The 15,917-nt window shown below is 37.6% G+C and overlaps 1 protein-coding gene and 1 long non-coding RNA gene across 5 annotated transcripts in view; one reads left to right on the top strand and one right to left on the bottom strand.

Moving 5' to 3' along the window:
- Nucleotides 1-15,917, bottom strand: part of Ser (protein serrate) — a 248,246-nt gene that overhangs the window by 93,533 nt on the left and 138,796 nt on the right. The window lies entirely within an intron of this gene.
- Nucleotides 1-15,917, top strand: part of LOC147873892 (uncharacterized) — a 191,397-nt gene that overhangs the window by 67,436 nt on the left and 108,044 nt on the right. Inside the window, exon 2 of one of the 4 annotated variants that reach the window (XR_015535110.1) lies at nt 4,893-4,987. The exons of the other annotated variants lie outside the window; for them this stretch is intronic. This is a non-coding gene — a long non-coding RNA (uncharacterized LOC147873892). The remainder of the gene's footprint in view (nt 1-4,892; nt 4,988-15,917) is intronic. 4 annotated transcript variants of the gene reach the window in all.

A 15,917-nucleotide genomic window follows, 5' to 3' on the forward strand; every position in this document is an offset into this window, starting at 1 on the left:
AATTGTCCACCTGTAAAAATGAATAAGCAATGCAAGTAAATAAGACATGGTGTTCTCACGGTGGTAAAGACGAGGATGTCGGTCTTTAGGTTGTGAAGCCCCCCGAAACGTCGGTACTCACTTGTACAAGTCAATACGGCGTCACAACCTTGAAGACCAAAATCGACAAATACGAACGTACCCTGTCTCCTTAAAGTCTTCATTGTTCATGAATTCGTTTCATCGTGCCCTGTGATGATTTCCAGAATATCGAAAATGTGTTGAGGAATTATTCCTACTATTGTGACAACAAAAGAAAGGACAAACGTCTCAGTCGAGTGGTTAGCATTCTTGCTTCGTAGCTGGAATGTTTCCCGTTCAAGTATCGGACCGGAGACGGACTAGAGTGACTTCATTTTCGTTGTTTATCTAGCTAATAAGCGCAACGATAATGAATCACAGATAAATAAATGAATATTGAAGGATTTGGTGTAAAAAGTGTGGTACTCGGTGAATATGAAAAAGGTTTAGTTGCCGCTTAATATAAAAAATGTATGCCTAAAGTAATGGTATAAAATAAAATTATCTTAGTCATTTACTATGCATGTGATCACAGTTGTAACTTACAGGTACTTCAAACGACGCAGTTATGGCCATTCGTCTGGAACACTGTTAAATATGTACCAAATCATTTTCAGCAGGAGTATAAATGAAGTGTGTATGCTGAAAATTAAGCTGTGAAAGTACTGTAGGAACTTCACCATCCCTGAGGACCGCCTATTGACATGTCTGTCGGGTACGAATGAAACAATTTGAGAACGGAAGAAACTATTTTGATTAAGAATTTTACCAAAAACTGTCGAGCTACTTCAATTTTTATTCAGACTGGATCTGTATAAGTATATAAGACACTAATTGTATAATATCCTAAATTACGTATTTAGTTAATTTATCTTAGGTCCAAATATTTCCCTTGTCAATGTCTTTTCAGACTCTTGTATCTTTATAATTTTCCCTCAACGTAAGAAAGTATACCCATATAAATGACCTGGGAAATTTTATGTTTTATATATTCGGATCTACGGCGATTTTGAGGTTTGGCTGGGATGATGATAAAATGAAGATAACTGTCTTGAAGAATGCAGCACCGTGTGTATAGACAGACGGTAGATATCAACCAGACAGACACTTTAATACTCGATTCCGTGTGAATGTCAAATCTCACCGGGATGATAACACTTTCAAAACTGAACAAGAAACATTTATAAAATTTATTCCCCTCCTAATGCCATTACTACATTGTATATGTTCATGTTTCACTACGCCAACTTCCCATATTACAGAAACACGATTTACTACACATTAGACTCAAATTCATTCTAATTCAAGCTTCAGGTAGAAGACACTAGACAGAATACCTCTAGGTCACATAGGCTTAATAATACTCGTGGCATGTTACGTCTGTAATTTGTTGTACAGTTATCGTAGGAAATCATCGGATTTACTTCTAACGTTTAAGGGGATGTTCACAATGTCGTCTAGCCGATGAAATGGTTTAGCCCAACCCCAGACCGGTACTGCAGTAGACAGTTTGGTTTTGGCTGTAGACACCCTCACGCAGATGAAAGAAGCACCTCTCACGCATCGGTGACGACATACGCCAAACGCAAACCACAAGGAGCGACAGACACTCGTACCTAAAGGGGGAAGTCCCTAGTATCTTCTACCTTAAAACTGTCGACAGCTTACACAGAAACGAAACTCAGTGTTTCGCGTACCCCAAGTTATTTTTGGTATTTAGATGATTGACAGTCAGCAGAAGTTAACTGCAAATGAAATGTAGGGAGGAGTGTTTCACCCAAGTATTACTTTATACAAGTTCCCAGTTTTCATTGATCATAATACTTTGGGGAGATAAAGTATTATAAGTTCCGCAAATGCAACTCTGTATTATTTAATAATTGTTATAAAAGACATCATTGAATTATCAGTCAGTAAAGAGACTAGCTAAGGACAAGAAGGCGCTGTCCAATTGCCGGTAGAGAAGTTGGAAAGTTATCTTTTGACCATGACATAACCTAACTAATGGGTGAACAACGGACAAAATGTGAGACTTATCGTCCTGCCGGAAGCTAGGAAATGACAGTTGCGTTCAACTTAATCAGTGGACGCACTGCAGACAGCATCGAATTCCAGAAGTTGTCACTAATAAATGTGACTGCCTAATTCCGTTACAGCAAAGTTGGCGGAACTTCTTAAGGCAGCGTGCTAAATCTTAAGGGGACAACTACCTACCGCAGTACGCATTCCTACAACGTTTATTAAGCTTTAAATAATTTAACTTCATGACATGGTAATGTATTTCAAGTACATCGTTACATGCAAAGATGGTGATAAGTTTGATGCTGAATCTCAGCTGCTAATGTTATTATATCGTTCCTTATTCGTTCCTCTTTAATGTCATAAGGCAACATTATTTTATCGCAGGATATGATCTTTCACAACTGTATGTAAACGACTAAATTAATAATAACACAACTGCATTCTTTTCATGGTACAAAACTGTTGATGGCCAAGTGTTAAAAGCTTCTCTCACCCCATTCTCTGTGACTTTCTGTAGATGCGGGATCTTCTAAACTTACGTTTTATTTCTTTAGTATATTACTAAGTTCAAGAAACGTTTCACTCCAATTTGAGATAAACTGAAATTCAAGTAATTCCTTTAAAGCAAGTTAAACCAATGTATTCCAACTTGTAGCATCAATTTTTTCAGTTGTATTTAATCAGAATAAATTCATAAAACTTCACTGTATGCTCAAAGATACCCGAAGTAAATTTCATAACTTGCATCCCTTGTTCCTCAGTATTTTGAGATCTTTCAAATACATGATCACCGATAAAATTGCAGTAATGCGCGACTGTTCAAGCCTTTGTATCATCTGCCTGAGGAAAGCGCTGTTTCCTCCCTCCAAATACAATTTTATTTATTTCAGACACTGGATAAATTAATATTTGTGAAGCATCCACCCATGACAGCCATTTTCAATCTCGTAGTGGAGTGTACTATTGTACACAAAATCAACATATTTTAAACCGAGTTTATGCTGTAGTTTTATTTAAGGCACATGAAACAATCACATTAACCACTTTAAAGACAAGTTTCATTATATCTTCCAAGTAGCTAGCTGATGTTTAGCACGTGGTGGTCTTTGATTAGCAATGCAGTGTGACAGCTACGTCTTGTGTATGTTACAAACCCTGCTTCTTTGCTAATCATACTTATGAGCGTCGTCAGCGAAAACAGAAAGTGTTTTAGGAATATCTATTTGAGAATTTTAAAAAGCATTCCATAGCAATAGTATCTACAAATACAAAGTTAATGCTCCAATTAAAGCAGTCAATTTGAAAAGTTATTCACGGAATTGAAAACGTATCTTTCACGACACGAGCTAAACGAATTGAACATGTGATGTCTATGAAGATGGCTGTCTTCTGGGCTGTAGCGCCGTGTAATCTGGTAGAAGTTTACCGACGTTTCAGAGGTCCTTGCTGACTCCATCATCAGAGCGACAAGGCACTCATCGGTGTTACTACCCAGAAGACAGCTATCTTTGTACTCACCGTCGTGAAAACCTCAAATCCTACATGTGATGTCTACGTTTTCTTGGAGAAAAACAGAAAAATAATTACAAGATTGTGAATTAGTTTGTACTTGCTGTTGGAAGTTTTCCCTTCATTTTATCTGCACTCCACTGTGTTTCAGCTGAATACTTTCGTATCGTTCCCCTTGACAAACGAACAGCATTTTAAAAACATCGCACGACTTTTTTTTCATTTCTGTCAATTCCGCCTAACCTTTCCTTTCATCACCCTTGAAATTCTCTGCTTCTCCTGACTCTTACTTTCGGCATTTTCACTTCAGGAAATATTTTCAGAAATGACGCTGGGACAAACACAACGATCTCTTGTAAACGTCTGAAGATAAAACAGTTGGCTGCAACTCATCAAGATCGGATGTGTGGAAGCAACTCACACGCGAGAGAGTCCAAGAATCTAAAACAAATTAAGACGAGGAGTCAAACCTCCCTTCAGTATGTGATGCAACTTTGAGATTATTGCAAAGAAAATTATGTATTTAAAAAAGTGCGCAGTTCCGTTGTACACTAATATAAATTTCATTCTCGTAGAACATAACTTTTTAATAATTTCGTTACTCTTTTTATCAAAATACTTATTTGAAAGAAAATTGCGCGTTTCCATAATTTTTCTCGGCGTATCAGCGTAAAGTTTAGACTTTACGAAAACTCAGTTCTGTTTTCACGGACTACAGATATCAGTTTTTGATGAGAAACAAAAATAGTTTAAAATAATATTCTCCAAGCAATTAATCTTCAGTTTCTCACTGATAAGTAACCTTACTCTGTTGCCGTAAACTTAATATAAGTGTGAAACTGTATTAAAAAAGAATATAATCTTAAAATCAACACCATACGCCACTCTAAAACAGTGTTCTGGCTTATTTTGACAGTTCCTCGAGGCTAACCCAAGTTTTGTTTCTGACAAGTATTTTAAACTACTTTACATTCCTGGCGTGATACTTTGTGGTGCCAAGTGCGGTCTGGCGTTTGGTTAGGACGAAGGTCTTATACGTGGTGGTTATCACATAAGTGAGCTAGTAGATAAAGACCCATAATTCCACGCGAGAGTTCCCACAGCATACAGGTCGCTAACGGTTGGATTTCGTTTGGCAGGATGGGAATTAAGACAGGCCGTACAAATCACCATTACATAAATGCTACTTTCGGGCATAGCATGATCCACGTAGATTCCCTGCAGGCTTATTACAAGCCGAGAGACTGTGGAATATGCAAGTATAACAGCTCCATAGGCTTTCTTTTTGTTATGACCTTCAGGTTTCCTGTGACGGCTGTTCCACGTCTTGGAAAGGGGCACAGGCCACAGATATCACGCTGTCTCTTCTTCTTCTTTTCTTCTCCACCTCGTGCAAGTAAGCAGAAATCAGTTAAATATGCGTCATATCCGGTGAAACAGAATACAGACATTTCTCAATTCCCATTCTATTTTTAAAATCTGTTGTTTTTTTTCTCTGAGATCAGTTTTACTTGTACTGCCAATATTCTGTGTTGCGTTACGTAGGGTTGTTTTCCACCAAATTTCGCATGTACTAAAATCTCATTGTCTCTGAATGGACATCAAAATAGGAGATACAATTGGGATAGGGGATATAAATTTTCTCCCTGAAGCCTCCCTCAAGCAATCGCATACCATAAATTATTATGCACTTCAATTCCGCATAATTAATCTATGCATTTATGGCCGACTAAATGATTCTTGGGTTAATTAATCGCGCTGCTTCGACTGTATGGGTTATAAAGCATCGAATAAAGCGAACAGGTAATTGAGAAAAAGAATAAAATATTCGAACTCCAGAATATGGTTTCTGTGCCAGATACAATATGTATCGAAAAGTAGGGTGGAAGACAATTGATGTATCGATAAAAATATTTAAAGAGTCAAGGATTTAGTTGTTATCGAGCCTCTACAGTAAATAGCTCGCGCAAAATGCCTAATTTCTGACTGCTTAGTTTGGTCAACAAGAGAAAAAACGTAATGAGGGAATTTTACATGATTCCAAATGTATGTAAAAATATTACACTGTTTCCTGCTTGAAATCTTAAGCAATGTCAAATTGTAGTCATAACAAAAGTATTGCAACATTTTATCAGGTCGTTCGATCATCTGAAATTTTTGCTTCTTTCTAACTGTAGCTTTGTGTCTAACTGTATACCGAGAGGTTTATGGAAGACTATTTATGTATGTTTGAATTTCGTTTGAATAGCAGCCCGTCATGGTAAATGTTTGGCTAAGAATGTTTCCAACATTTGCTTGAAAGGACGAAGGAAAGTCACATTCAGCCTCGGCGATATCCTAATCTTTTGTCCAGTTCGACGAAAGAATCTGATATATGTTAGTATTTAGTAAATTTTACTAAGAATTATTTCATATCTACACGGGTTTTTTTAGGATTTACTTACATTAAGAAATGCTTGCACACAATCTACAGCGACAATATAACCTAGTTACACTCAACATCGACATCTACATGTAAGCATAATGTGAGACCGAAGATGGCTATCGTCTGGGTTGTAGCGCCGTGTTGTCTGGTAGAAGCTTACCGTCGTTTCAGAAGTTTTTGCTGCCTCCATGATCAGTGTGATCGGTAAACTTCCACCAGTCTACACGGCACTACAAATCAGAAGACAGCCATCTTTGGACTCACCGCTGTGAAAACCTCAAATCCTACTTAGAATGTGAAACTACTATCAACTTTGAATGTATATATTTCTTAATTTCCATTCGGGCCTGTCTTGTATTTATATTGTTCAACATTTGATCAACACACAATGGCCAATTATTTCACAGGTCCTGCACAAAGAATGGGGAATAACTGGTTTTCAAATGAATGAAGTAAACAGATAACGATAAACAAGGTGTTACTGAAATCATTAATTATATGAACGAAGCCCGCATATACAAACTGACTGAAAATTCATTAAACCCTTTTTAAAAAGATTATAAATGACTTAAAATTGGCCCACAGTATCAGAATCACGCGTAAACACGTGTATTAAATATGTAGTTATTGTATATAAAATAAATATCAGATCACAACTTTTAATCCAAAACGAATAATCGACTTAAGAACAGAGATCAACTGTAAGAGACAGATCAGTTGTAATGATTTAGATCTGTCGAAAAAAATTAGTTCAGTAATAATTCACACCTTAAAATTTAATTGAAATCAATTTATTGAGAGCATTATCACTACATGCATGAAGATAGGCGAAAGGGAGTAGTGAGCCTTAAAGGTGTTTCGCGTCTAAAAATCACCCTAAATTCTATTCTCATTCTTTCCAAACTCGGATCTGGTGTAGTGAATCTACTAATATTAAAGTACGTAATATAAATATAAACTATCTAATACTGTAACTTTGGTTGCTTCTTCATGGAACTCTGATAATGAATTTAAAGAGGTAGAAATTCAGAATCTGTCTTCCCAGGTTGTTGCGCCGTTTAGCGTGGTAGATGTTTACCGACAATCCACATGTACGAATGTAGGAGAATCGTTCAAATGACAGAAGCAGCAAGCTCTTCTGAAACGTCTGTAAACTTGAACCAAATGCACGGTGCAACCGCCAGAAGACATACTCAGCCACCAGAAGTTGAATGTATCCAGGCAGAAATTCATTCACCCGGCCCATTAAATAATTCAGATTTCTGAATGATAAAATTAAAACAAACAATTGGGGAGCTAATGACTGTTTCATAATTTGTGTAATCACTTCTGTCAGCCCCCTGAACTTCCTCCCGCTATCAGCGCGTCTCGTGCCAGAATCGGCGGAAACCATTATCATAGCTAGGCACACTCTTCTCCATGTTTGTGGTGCGCAATTTGTAGCACGACGTACCATATGGGATGATTACGACAGTGATAACGTTATTGTACCTTCTGTGGCTCCATAATCAAGGAAAGATTCTTTCCGCTTCAAATTCTCAGAAGTTTACATTCTCTTCTGAACTACGACTGAGGCACGTGGCTCGTTCGTAGGTAATCTGAGGATTGTTAGTTGAAATTTTCTTACGCAGACGACATTTCAAATAGCGAAGAAAGTACCTGCAGTGGATTATTTGAAGATAATAGCCCACATTCACCTAGACTGACGGCTGCTTTATTTAACGACATTCTTCACAGTTATGTTATATTGTAGATTTAAATGATGGGATGATTGTGAATATAAATTGGGGAGAATGTAAAAGGAAGCGGTCGTGGCATGTTTTACGGTACTATCCGAGTATTTTACTGGAGAAGCTGCGTAAAAAAACAATGAAGGCTCGGTCTGGGTAGTTGGGCTCAAATAATGTATCAGTTACAAATGTTGTTTTGCACAGCCTAATTTCAGAGGTGTGTTAAGAAAACTGAACTGGTGAGGATTGTGAAAAAAAGCGGTCTGGCACTACCGTGGAAGAAAAATCTCGAGTCAGTGATTCTTAGGAACGACTACGATTCTGAGAAAGCATTATGAATATTACGTGTCACCAATGTCGTACTTGTCCTGTTATGTCTAAAACCGAGAAATATTGACGAAACTAAGAAAATATTGTTATTGATTATAGCCACATGTCTGCATTAAAACTTCTGGGATGACTCAGAATCAGAACTTCGACTTCTGGTGCTTTTAGTTCTTACTAGTTTAATTTATTTACGTTCTTTATTACATAGCAAAATCGGTTATTCTTATTAGATGTTCGTAAATTAATTCACATATCAGTTATGTGTGATATGTGATCTTTCTGGTATGATTTAGAATTTATAATTCCTAGTTTCAAAAGTATACTCAGCATGGGGTTAGTGACTGAATTATAATATTATTAACACAACAGGAAGTACCGATAGCTAAAACCTGCTATAACAATGTCTGCTTTCCTGAACATTAACATTTTATTGTATTCGCTTGAATCATGAATTACTTTTGTAATGTAAATTTCATTTAATAAATAGTTTGGCGTAAATTTATGTTAAACTATGATGAAAGAGTTTTAAATTTAAAGTTGTTTGAAAATATATACATGCCGCCTAATGTGGTTGTGTGTGCGAACCACTACACCAGTGGTTAGAATACAATAATTCAAGGAAACCTTTTGAGTATCTCCGCGACTTCGACCTTCCCAAGAAGGCCACTGAACTATGAAGTTAGTAAATAGGTAATATGGGAAATTGAGTGGTACCAGAACATTATTGCCAACAAAAATTAAAAAAATAGATAATTTCATCAACAAATTGATCACTGAGATAAGTCCATCACGTTATTCAGATCCAGTGCCTGATAGTGTTTTATTTTTGGTAATTGTTTACAATATAATTTTCACAAGATGCCGGCCGGCCGTCCTGGAAGACATTATTAATGGCAGCAATTGTGTGTAAGGACCGAAAACAGGTCTTACGCGATACGTGGGACAGTCAAATCATTTCTTACAGCAAAGACGCTGACATTATTAATATACCACATGTGGTACTCAAGATGAACTGGACAAAGTGCCTGTTCCAGATTGTGAACCGTGCATAATCGCAAGAAATTGAATGTTTTATTTCAGATATTATTTTCAATTTATTAAATACACATAATAACAGCAGGGTAATAATGTAACATAATTAATTTACAATTCAGTTCCATAATTACTGTACCCTAACAGCAGGTGTCTGCATTAAAAAATCACCGCTTTCTGCGAACTGCACTGCCAATTTAAGCATGCTTATTGTAGCATCTCTACATGTTTTAAATTCTGTATTACTTCCTGTCAGCGATGTATGACTTCCGTTTTCGGGATATTCCGCGACAAATGTTGAAGGTCTTTTCATTGTTTAGACAAACTCTGCAGTTACTGTATTCAGGGTGAATGAATTAGATTATGAAACGCTTAAATAGATGTCACAGTCGGTGATGAATGAGAGGTGCCTCTCAGAATGGATCATAAACTAGTATGGAAAAATAAAAATAATTATGGAATCGGTTATTGATTCATTTTAAAATATACTTTGACCTGATATGGGGTTATAAGATTAATTTTCATATTAAAACTACGGCACCTCCCATTTTGTTAACAAGTCACAGAGTACAAATATCATAGCAATTTTAATACGTCAATAGGGTTGCAAACTTCTTTGTTTCCAAAGATCCTTCATAAGAATGTCGCTACTTATAATTTTCTTGAACAGAAACTGATTAAATAATGTACCCGTAAGTCTATGTCATTTTAAGCAAAACATGAATAAATAAATCGGCGAATCACGCTGCCTGGTATGGATGAATATTAATGAAAAAAGGACACGTACCAGAATGAAATTTGGTAACGCCGTTTGTTATGGACATTTCTTTCGTTCTATGGGCTTGTTTTGAAATAACGACAAAGTGGAATAACAAGAAAAAAACACCAGAAATGATCAGTGTTTGTGCCTTTTGAATAGAGGGAGAAACACTGAGAATTTTTGGTAACAGTGCATTGAGGAAAATGGACCAACCTTCTGGGAAAGAAGTAAATGGAAACTGGAAAGAACTGCATAATGAAAAAGTTAAAAATATTGTAGTCTTCGCCGTATTATATAAAGTCGGTCAAATAGGGGGGGGGGGGACACATGGAAGATATGTTGAGGAAATATATGTGGGTGTGGACTAGATTCATCTCACTCAGTGGTTACTTGTGGAAACTACAGCGCAGCAGTTAATTAGCACACGTGTACAAAACTTTATATAAATCCTTGAACAAAGCAGTGGACACCCCCCCCCCCCCCGCTTGTAAATGCGAAACCCGCTGAGACTGATAAAACGCTCCACAGAAATAGTTATCTACCGTTTGAATTGGCGTCTGTGTTAATAAACTGTCGCTGCAGTACACAAATGGAGCCTTCTGTTTTAAGACGTACTGACTGAAGCATGTAATTCTGAACGTAAGATGCACACGTCAGGGTAATTCAATTCAGATAGTGGGGGATCGCTTTACAAAGAACCGTCTGTGTTATCCGCAACGACACGAGCACGTTATGGATGCACATGGCGAAAATCTACCGTGGCTTTTCGTTCGGTCCTTATCAAGCCCAGCACTTTACTAAGCTTTATTCCACGAAACAAATGAAAACTTTCACAATCCTACTGAAGACTTGTATTCGGGAACTGCCCAGTTTAAATAAATCTTGATTAACATCGACTGTTCTGATACGTTTGTGTATTCCTTTCTTCCAGTCTCGGCATGTGAATTATCTTGAAGAAAATCCCGACTGTCTCCTTTCAGATCCTTACTGCATGACATGCTATAAATTACCCCGTTTCATACACGTACAGTTTTACTGTCCTTTATAATCTATCTTTCTCCAAAAGAACCTTCATGATAAAAGAAAATACAGGGTGAGTCAGAAGTATGTTTACAAACTTTGTGTGCGTGTTTCAGGAAAAAAAATTAGAAAAAAATGTTCCTATGAACATGGGGTCGCAAATGCTTCATTTTCGAAATAACAGCCAAAAACAAGTTTCAATGAATTGACTTTATTTCAAAGTGGATCCAGCGTCCAGCAAAGATTTTCAATTAAAGTTTGGGCAGGAATTGTTGGCGAAATGCTTATTGGTCCACACATGCTTCCATCGCGTCTAAGAGGACCTTCAAATCGGTGGTTCTTAGGAAAACACTTGCCACGTCTGCTTGAAGATGTACCACTGAATGCAAGAAGACAAATGTGGTTAATGCACGACGGAGTCCCAGCACACTTCTCACAGTTCTTCGCGTCAGAGATCATCTCAATGAACACTAACCTCAGCGATGGATTCAACGCGGTGGCCCGGCAGCATGGCCACCGAGGTCACCGGACCTGACTCCATTGCACTTTTATCTGTGGGGTCACTTGAAGTCCGTCGTTTATGCAACACCCATAAACAATGAAGACGACCTATGGGAACGTGTGCAGAAAGCGTGCCATATGATTCGAGGAAATCCTGGTGTGTACGATCGAATTCGTCAGTCTGGTGTACGTCATGCTCGTGCATGTGTGGAGAATGGAGGAACAACCTTTGAGCATCTGTTATAAAGGAACATCCCTGTCCTTATACTTGGCAATAAAGGCAAACATTGAAAATTATTTTTGGCTATTATTTGGAAAATGAAACATTTGCGAGCCCATGTTCATAGGAATATGTTTTCTTATTTTTGAACCTGGAACACGCACACGAAGTTTGTTCAACCTGTATACAACTCCAAATATATAAAATAGGCTAAACGTTTAGGTACAAGTTGGTATTATCATCATAGCCCTGATATCGTGACACACTTACTGCCTCCATCTTTAGGGTAAAAGTGGCATAACGAACTTTAATGTGCTAGCTGTTCTGTTGCGATTTAATTTCAGACTGCTGAAGTAACACCAAGAGGATGACACAGCCATTGACAAAACGAATTGAGGTCGTGTGCAATGTTTATTGCTACGCTGCAGTTATGAACAGAGCAGGTGTAGAAAAACCACTTTTTCCATGCGAACTGGAATTTTTAGTGTTATTAATCCTTGTACCTGTGACTTGTTTTGTCTTGATTACTTTACATATACAAGAGCTTCGTTAATTTTGTCTTGTCAGATTGGATTCATTTTGATTCAGTTGGTCTCTACAGGTGTATGTACTTTCCTTGTCATGTCCGATGCAACCAGTGAGTCTCGGACAACCTACTGGGACGAACAGCGTACAGTCACGTAGGATGGACATATAACAACGCTGCAGGAGATCAATTTAGTATTCCAAAGTACCAGAAATTCAATTATAGTTTTGAAACTTTAGAATTTAACAGAAAAACGATCTGAAATAGCATACACGTGGAGGTTAGCCAGGTTGGGGCGGGAGTTCGTCGTATTGAAAAATTGTCCTAAAATGTACTGCATAGAAAGCAGAAAGTAGTGTAGAGGTGCCCTCCATTCCCCATCTAAATGCGATTTTTGCTAGCTTTTATTTTTCACTGACCAGGATATTGCAGAAATGTAACTGTTCTTCCAAAGATAATTAACAATTCTGTACTTACACATCGTAAAATTCTGTTGTTCCCAAAGCCAATAAATGTCTCAGATATAAAATTATACAAATTACAGTTCCTTTAATTTTATCAGCTATGCAAAACGTCGAAAATATTTTATTTAAAGGCTGAGAATGTAGTTTTCGCCGACCCAATTTTATAATGCTGAATGTATTTTGTTCCAATTTGGTATGAGGGTCTGCCTACAAATTTGTAAGAATAATTTAATTTGGTCTGTACTTTTTCCTTCTGTGACTCCTATTTTACATGAAACTCAAACTGTAATTTATAATTTTTCACAAGACCGGATTGTCGTAAAAATATTACGTATATAATAGAAAGAAAATACGTACAGATATAATTATGGTATTAACTTTTATGTGAAACACTTTCAATACGGTGTTTATAAAACGGACAAGAAGACGAAACCAATATGTGTGTTGCGTATTGCACTGCGTGAAGAATACTTATCTTTGCAACAGCAGGTTTATCCTACGATAAATATTAATCAGTACTAATGACGTATTCTAAATTGTCATGAAGGCAACTGGAAAATATTTATGATCTAAATTTAAGTAGCTACAGATTTAATCTTTTCCTTACTACAGTTAAGTACATACTAAATTCTCAAACACTAAAGAAAAACCTAAGGTTTTTAAGGCTCTAAGTAATGGCTTGTAGTCGAGTGAAGTCACTACCGAAATCAACCTTACTCTTACCAAGCCACAACAGAGTGGATTTTAAGACCAGGCATTTTTTATTCTTTTTATTCTCTTGATAAAAACGTTGGAACTTGTTCCGACTTGTGGTCTAACCCTAATATTATGTAGTTTAAAATAAAAAGAATACCACACGCTCTTATTACGAACTCTATAGGTCTGGCACAATAGATGGTGCCTCTACTTAACCTTAAATTAACAAAGCGCCAAACTTAAATTAGCTATAAGTTGATAATCGTCTTGATTATGCGACCGAAGGTGTCAAGACTTCATGAAATCATCGCAGTATATTAAGGATAATTTTTGGGATAAGGTTCAATACTTTTTGTTGACCCTGTCCTCTTCACCTACTATTATTATAGTGCCTGCCCGAATATGCCGCCTTTAATAATGCGATTAAGAACAACGCGGTTCAAAGACAGGCGTCCGGCATTGCCCTTTCTTTACATGCGGTCGGGACGTAGGTATAAAATGTGGGCACGCAAGTGAATCAAAGTGGACAGTAATCCGTGATATTCAGAACCCAAAACCTTGCGAATTTTATACAATAATAATAATAATAATGAGTTAAGGTAATGGGGAGAGGTAGTACCTTTCACCATCATAGTCTGACTATGCTGGACACTGGCCCTCACCCACCCAGGAGTAAGTGAAGCGCAATACAGATGCTAGGCATCCAAGAGCCTCTCCTTGCTCAAGACCGTCCGTGCGTGGTGAAGAGCCACATCCGACTAGAGGTGACCCTGTTATATAAGAGAACACGGCGGATCTAGAGGAGTAAACCTCGATAAATAATCCCTTAGTTCAAAGTGTGGACAACCGTGCAGCTACTACCGAAGAATGGAAAGACAAAGATCTGGAGTACAGGTCGCCTAGGTACTCCAAGGGCTGAGGTTGTTTACGGCAACGAGGCGACTCAACGCAGGCCAACCATGGACACGCACAGCCAACAAGCCCAAGACTCACAAGAAAATCAATCAAGAAAAACAAGAGTGGCTTGGACAAGAGAAGAAATGAAGGAAGGAGTGTGGTGTCACATGTATTGTACTAGCTGGCACTTGCTAAAAACAATATGGATCCCGGAAACAGCTGCTGCCCTATGTACCTTAGGGACAAGGTCTGTCTCGGGTACATGGGAGTACATACCCCATAAAGTGGTGAATAGATGGGATATAATAATAATAATTATAATAATATATAATATAATCCGTGGCGTAACAGCCCTCTGAGAGTCAAAGCCTACTAGATGGTTGCTGGCCTCACGTTCACATGCCTAAGCAGAGGTGAACGATCATCAAACCAGATATAGGGTGACATGTGGTCAGCACGACGAACCCCCAGCCATTGCTAGCTTTCCTGACCGGATTACGCTACCTATTGTAGCTCCCCAATTTCCTCACGATGCTGGGTTGGCGCCGGTCCCATACACCGGTCGAAAATCTCATGAGAAATTTCTTTCCCCGAGACTCGAACCACCGTATCACCGGTCCGAAGCATGATGCCTCAGACCGCGCGGCCACGGCGCGGGACTCGAATTTTATACACAAACGTAATTATATTTGACATCAATAAATGCCCAAGTGAGTTTTCTCATATGTCGGACAGGAAACTGTCTTTATTACCGGGAGAATTATATCTGAGAAAGGGGTGTGATCGTTAAACGTCGTCCGCTAAGCGAGAATGGATTTGACATCAGTTTAATTTAATTCAATACACGTTAGATACATGATGACATTCGATAAAACATTTGTATTACAGTTTAAAATTTGATTATGGTCACAGATGCATGAAACTGAAAATGCTACATAGTAAAATGTTATATTTCATAAATGCTGTCACCATTAGGCAATTTTAAGAGTTACTTTTAACAAAACTGGATAGATGTGTTCTGTAATGAAATACACAAGAGTTTTCACGTGCGTTTTTTGCGCCTTTGCATTTTGAATGACCCTAGCTGTCATAAAGTATACCATTATCAAACAGGAACTTCAGCATTACCGCGAGTGGTAATAAACGAAATAAGTTAAGAAAGTTGTAAGGGAATAGGGTGATTAAGATACGAAATAAATCATCCCCCGTTCAATTTCGACGGGCTTTTTCCAATAATACATATTAAATTTACAAAAGAAGGTAAATTTATTGTATGCGTATGTATTTATCATAACTAATAGTACATACTTAACTGAAAACACAAATTAATGTCAATTATTACTATATATGTTCTTTATACAAACGGATAATAAATCATCACAAATATTTGTATAGTGTTCAGGTATTTTGTCATAGTAATGTAGAACTCTGACAAATACATGCAAGAGAATTGAGTTTCCAAATGCCTACTGATGTGAACTACCGCTGTTGGTAATAGTTGCGAGATCAAAATCATGTTGCATTGCGAATAGATGAACAAAAAGTGTAATGGAAGTCGAACATCTCCGGAAGCCATTACTTCAGGAACATAATCTCGTCTTCTCAGAAGATAGAATATGCTGGCTTTAAATCTGTACTGCATCGGGGAAACGGATTCATTGGACAGACATTGATCTGTTCATGCCGAGAGAGTTATTATACTTTTGAGGACAGAAAAATACATTCATG

This window comes from Zootermopsis nevadensis, unplaced genomic scaffold (assembly GCF_977971745.1).
Source record: "Zootermopsis nevadensis isolate Lab colony 2312 unplaced genomic scaffold, Znev_1.0 Znev_ptg000013l, whole genome shotgun sequence".
Taxonomy (NCBI): domain Eukaryota; kingdom Metazoa; phylum Arthropoda; class Insecta; order Blattodea; family Termopsidae; genus Zootermopsis; species Zootermopsis nevadensis.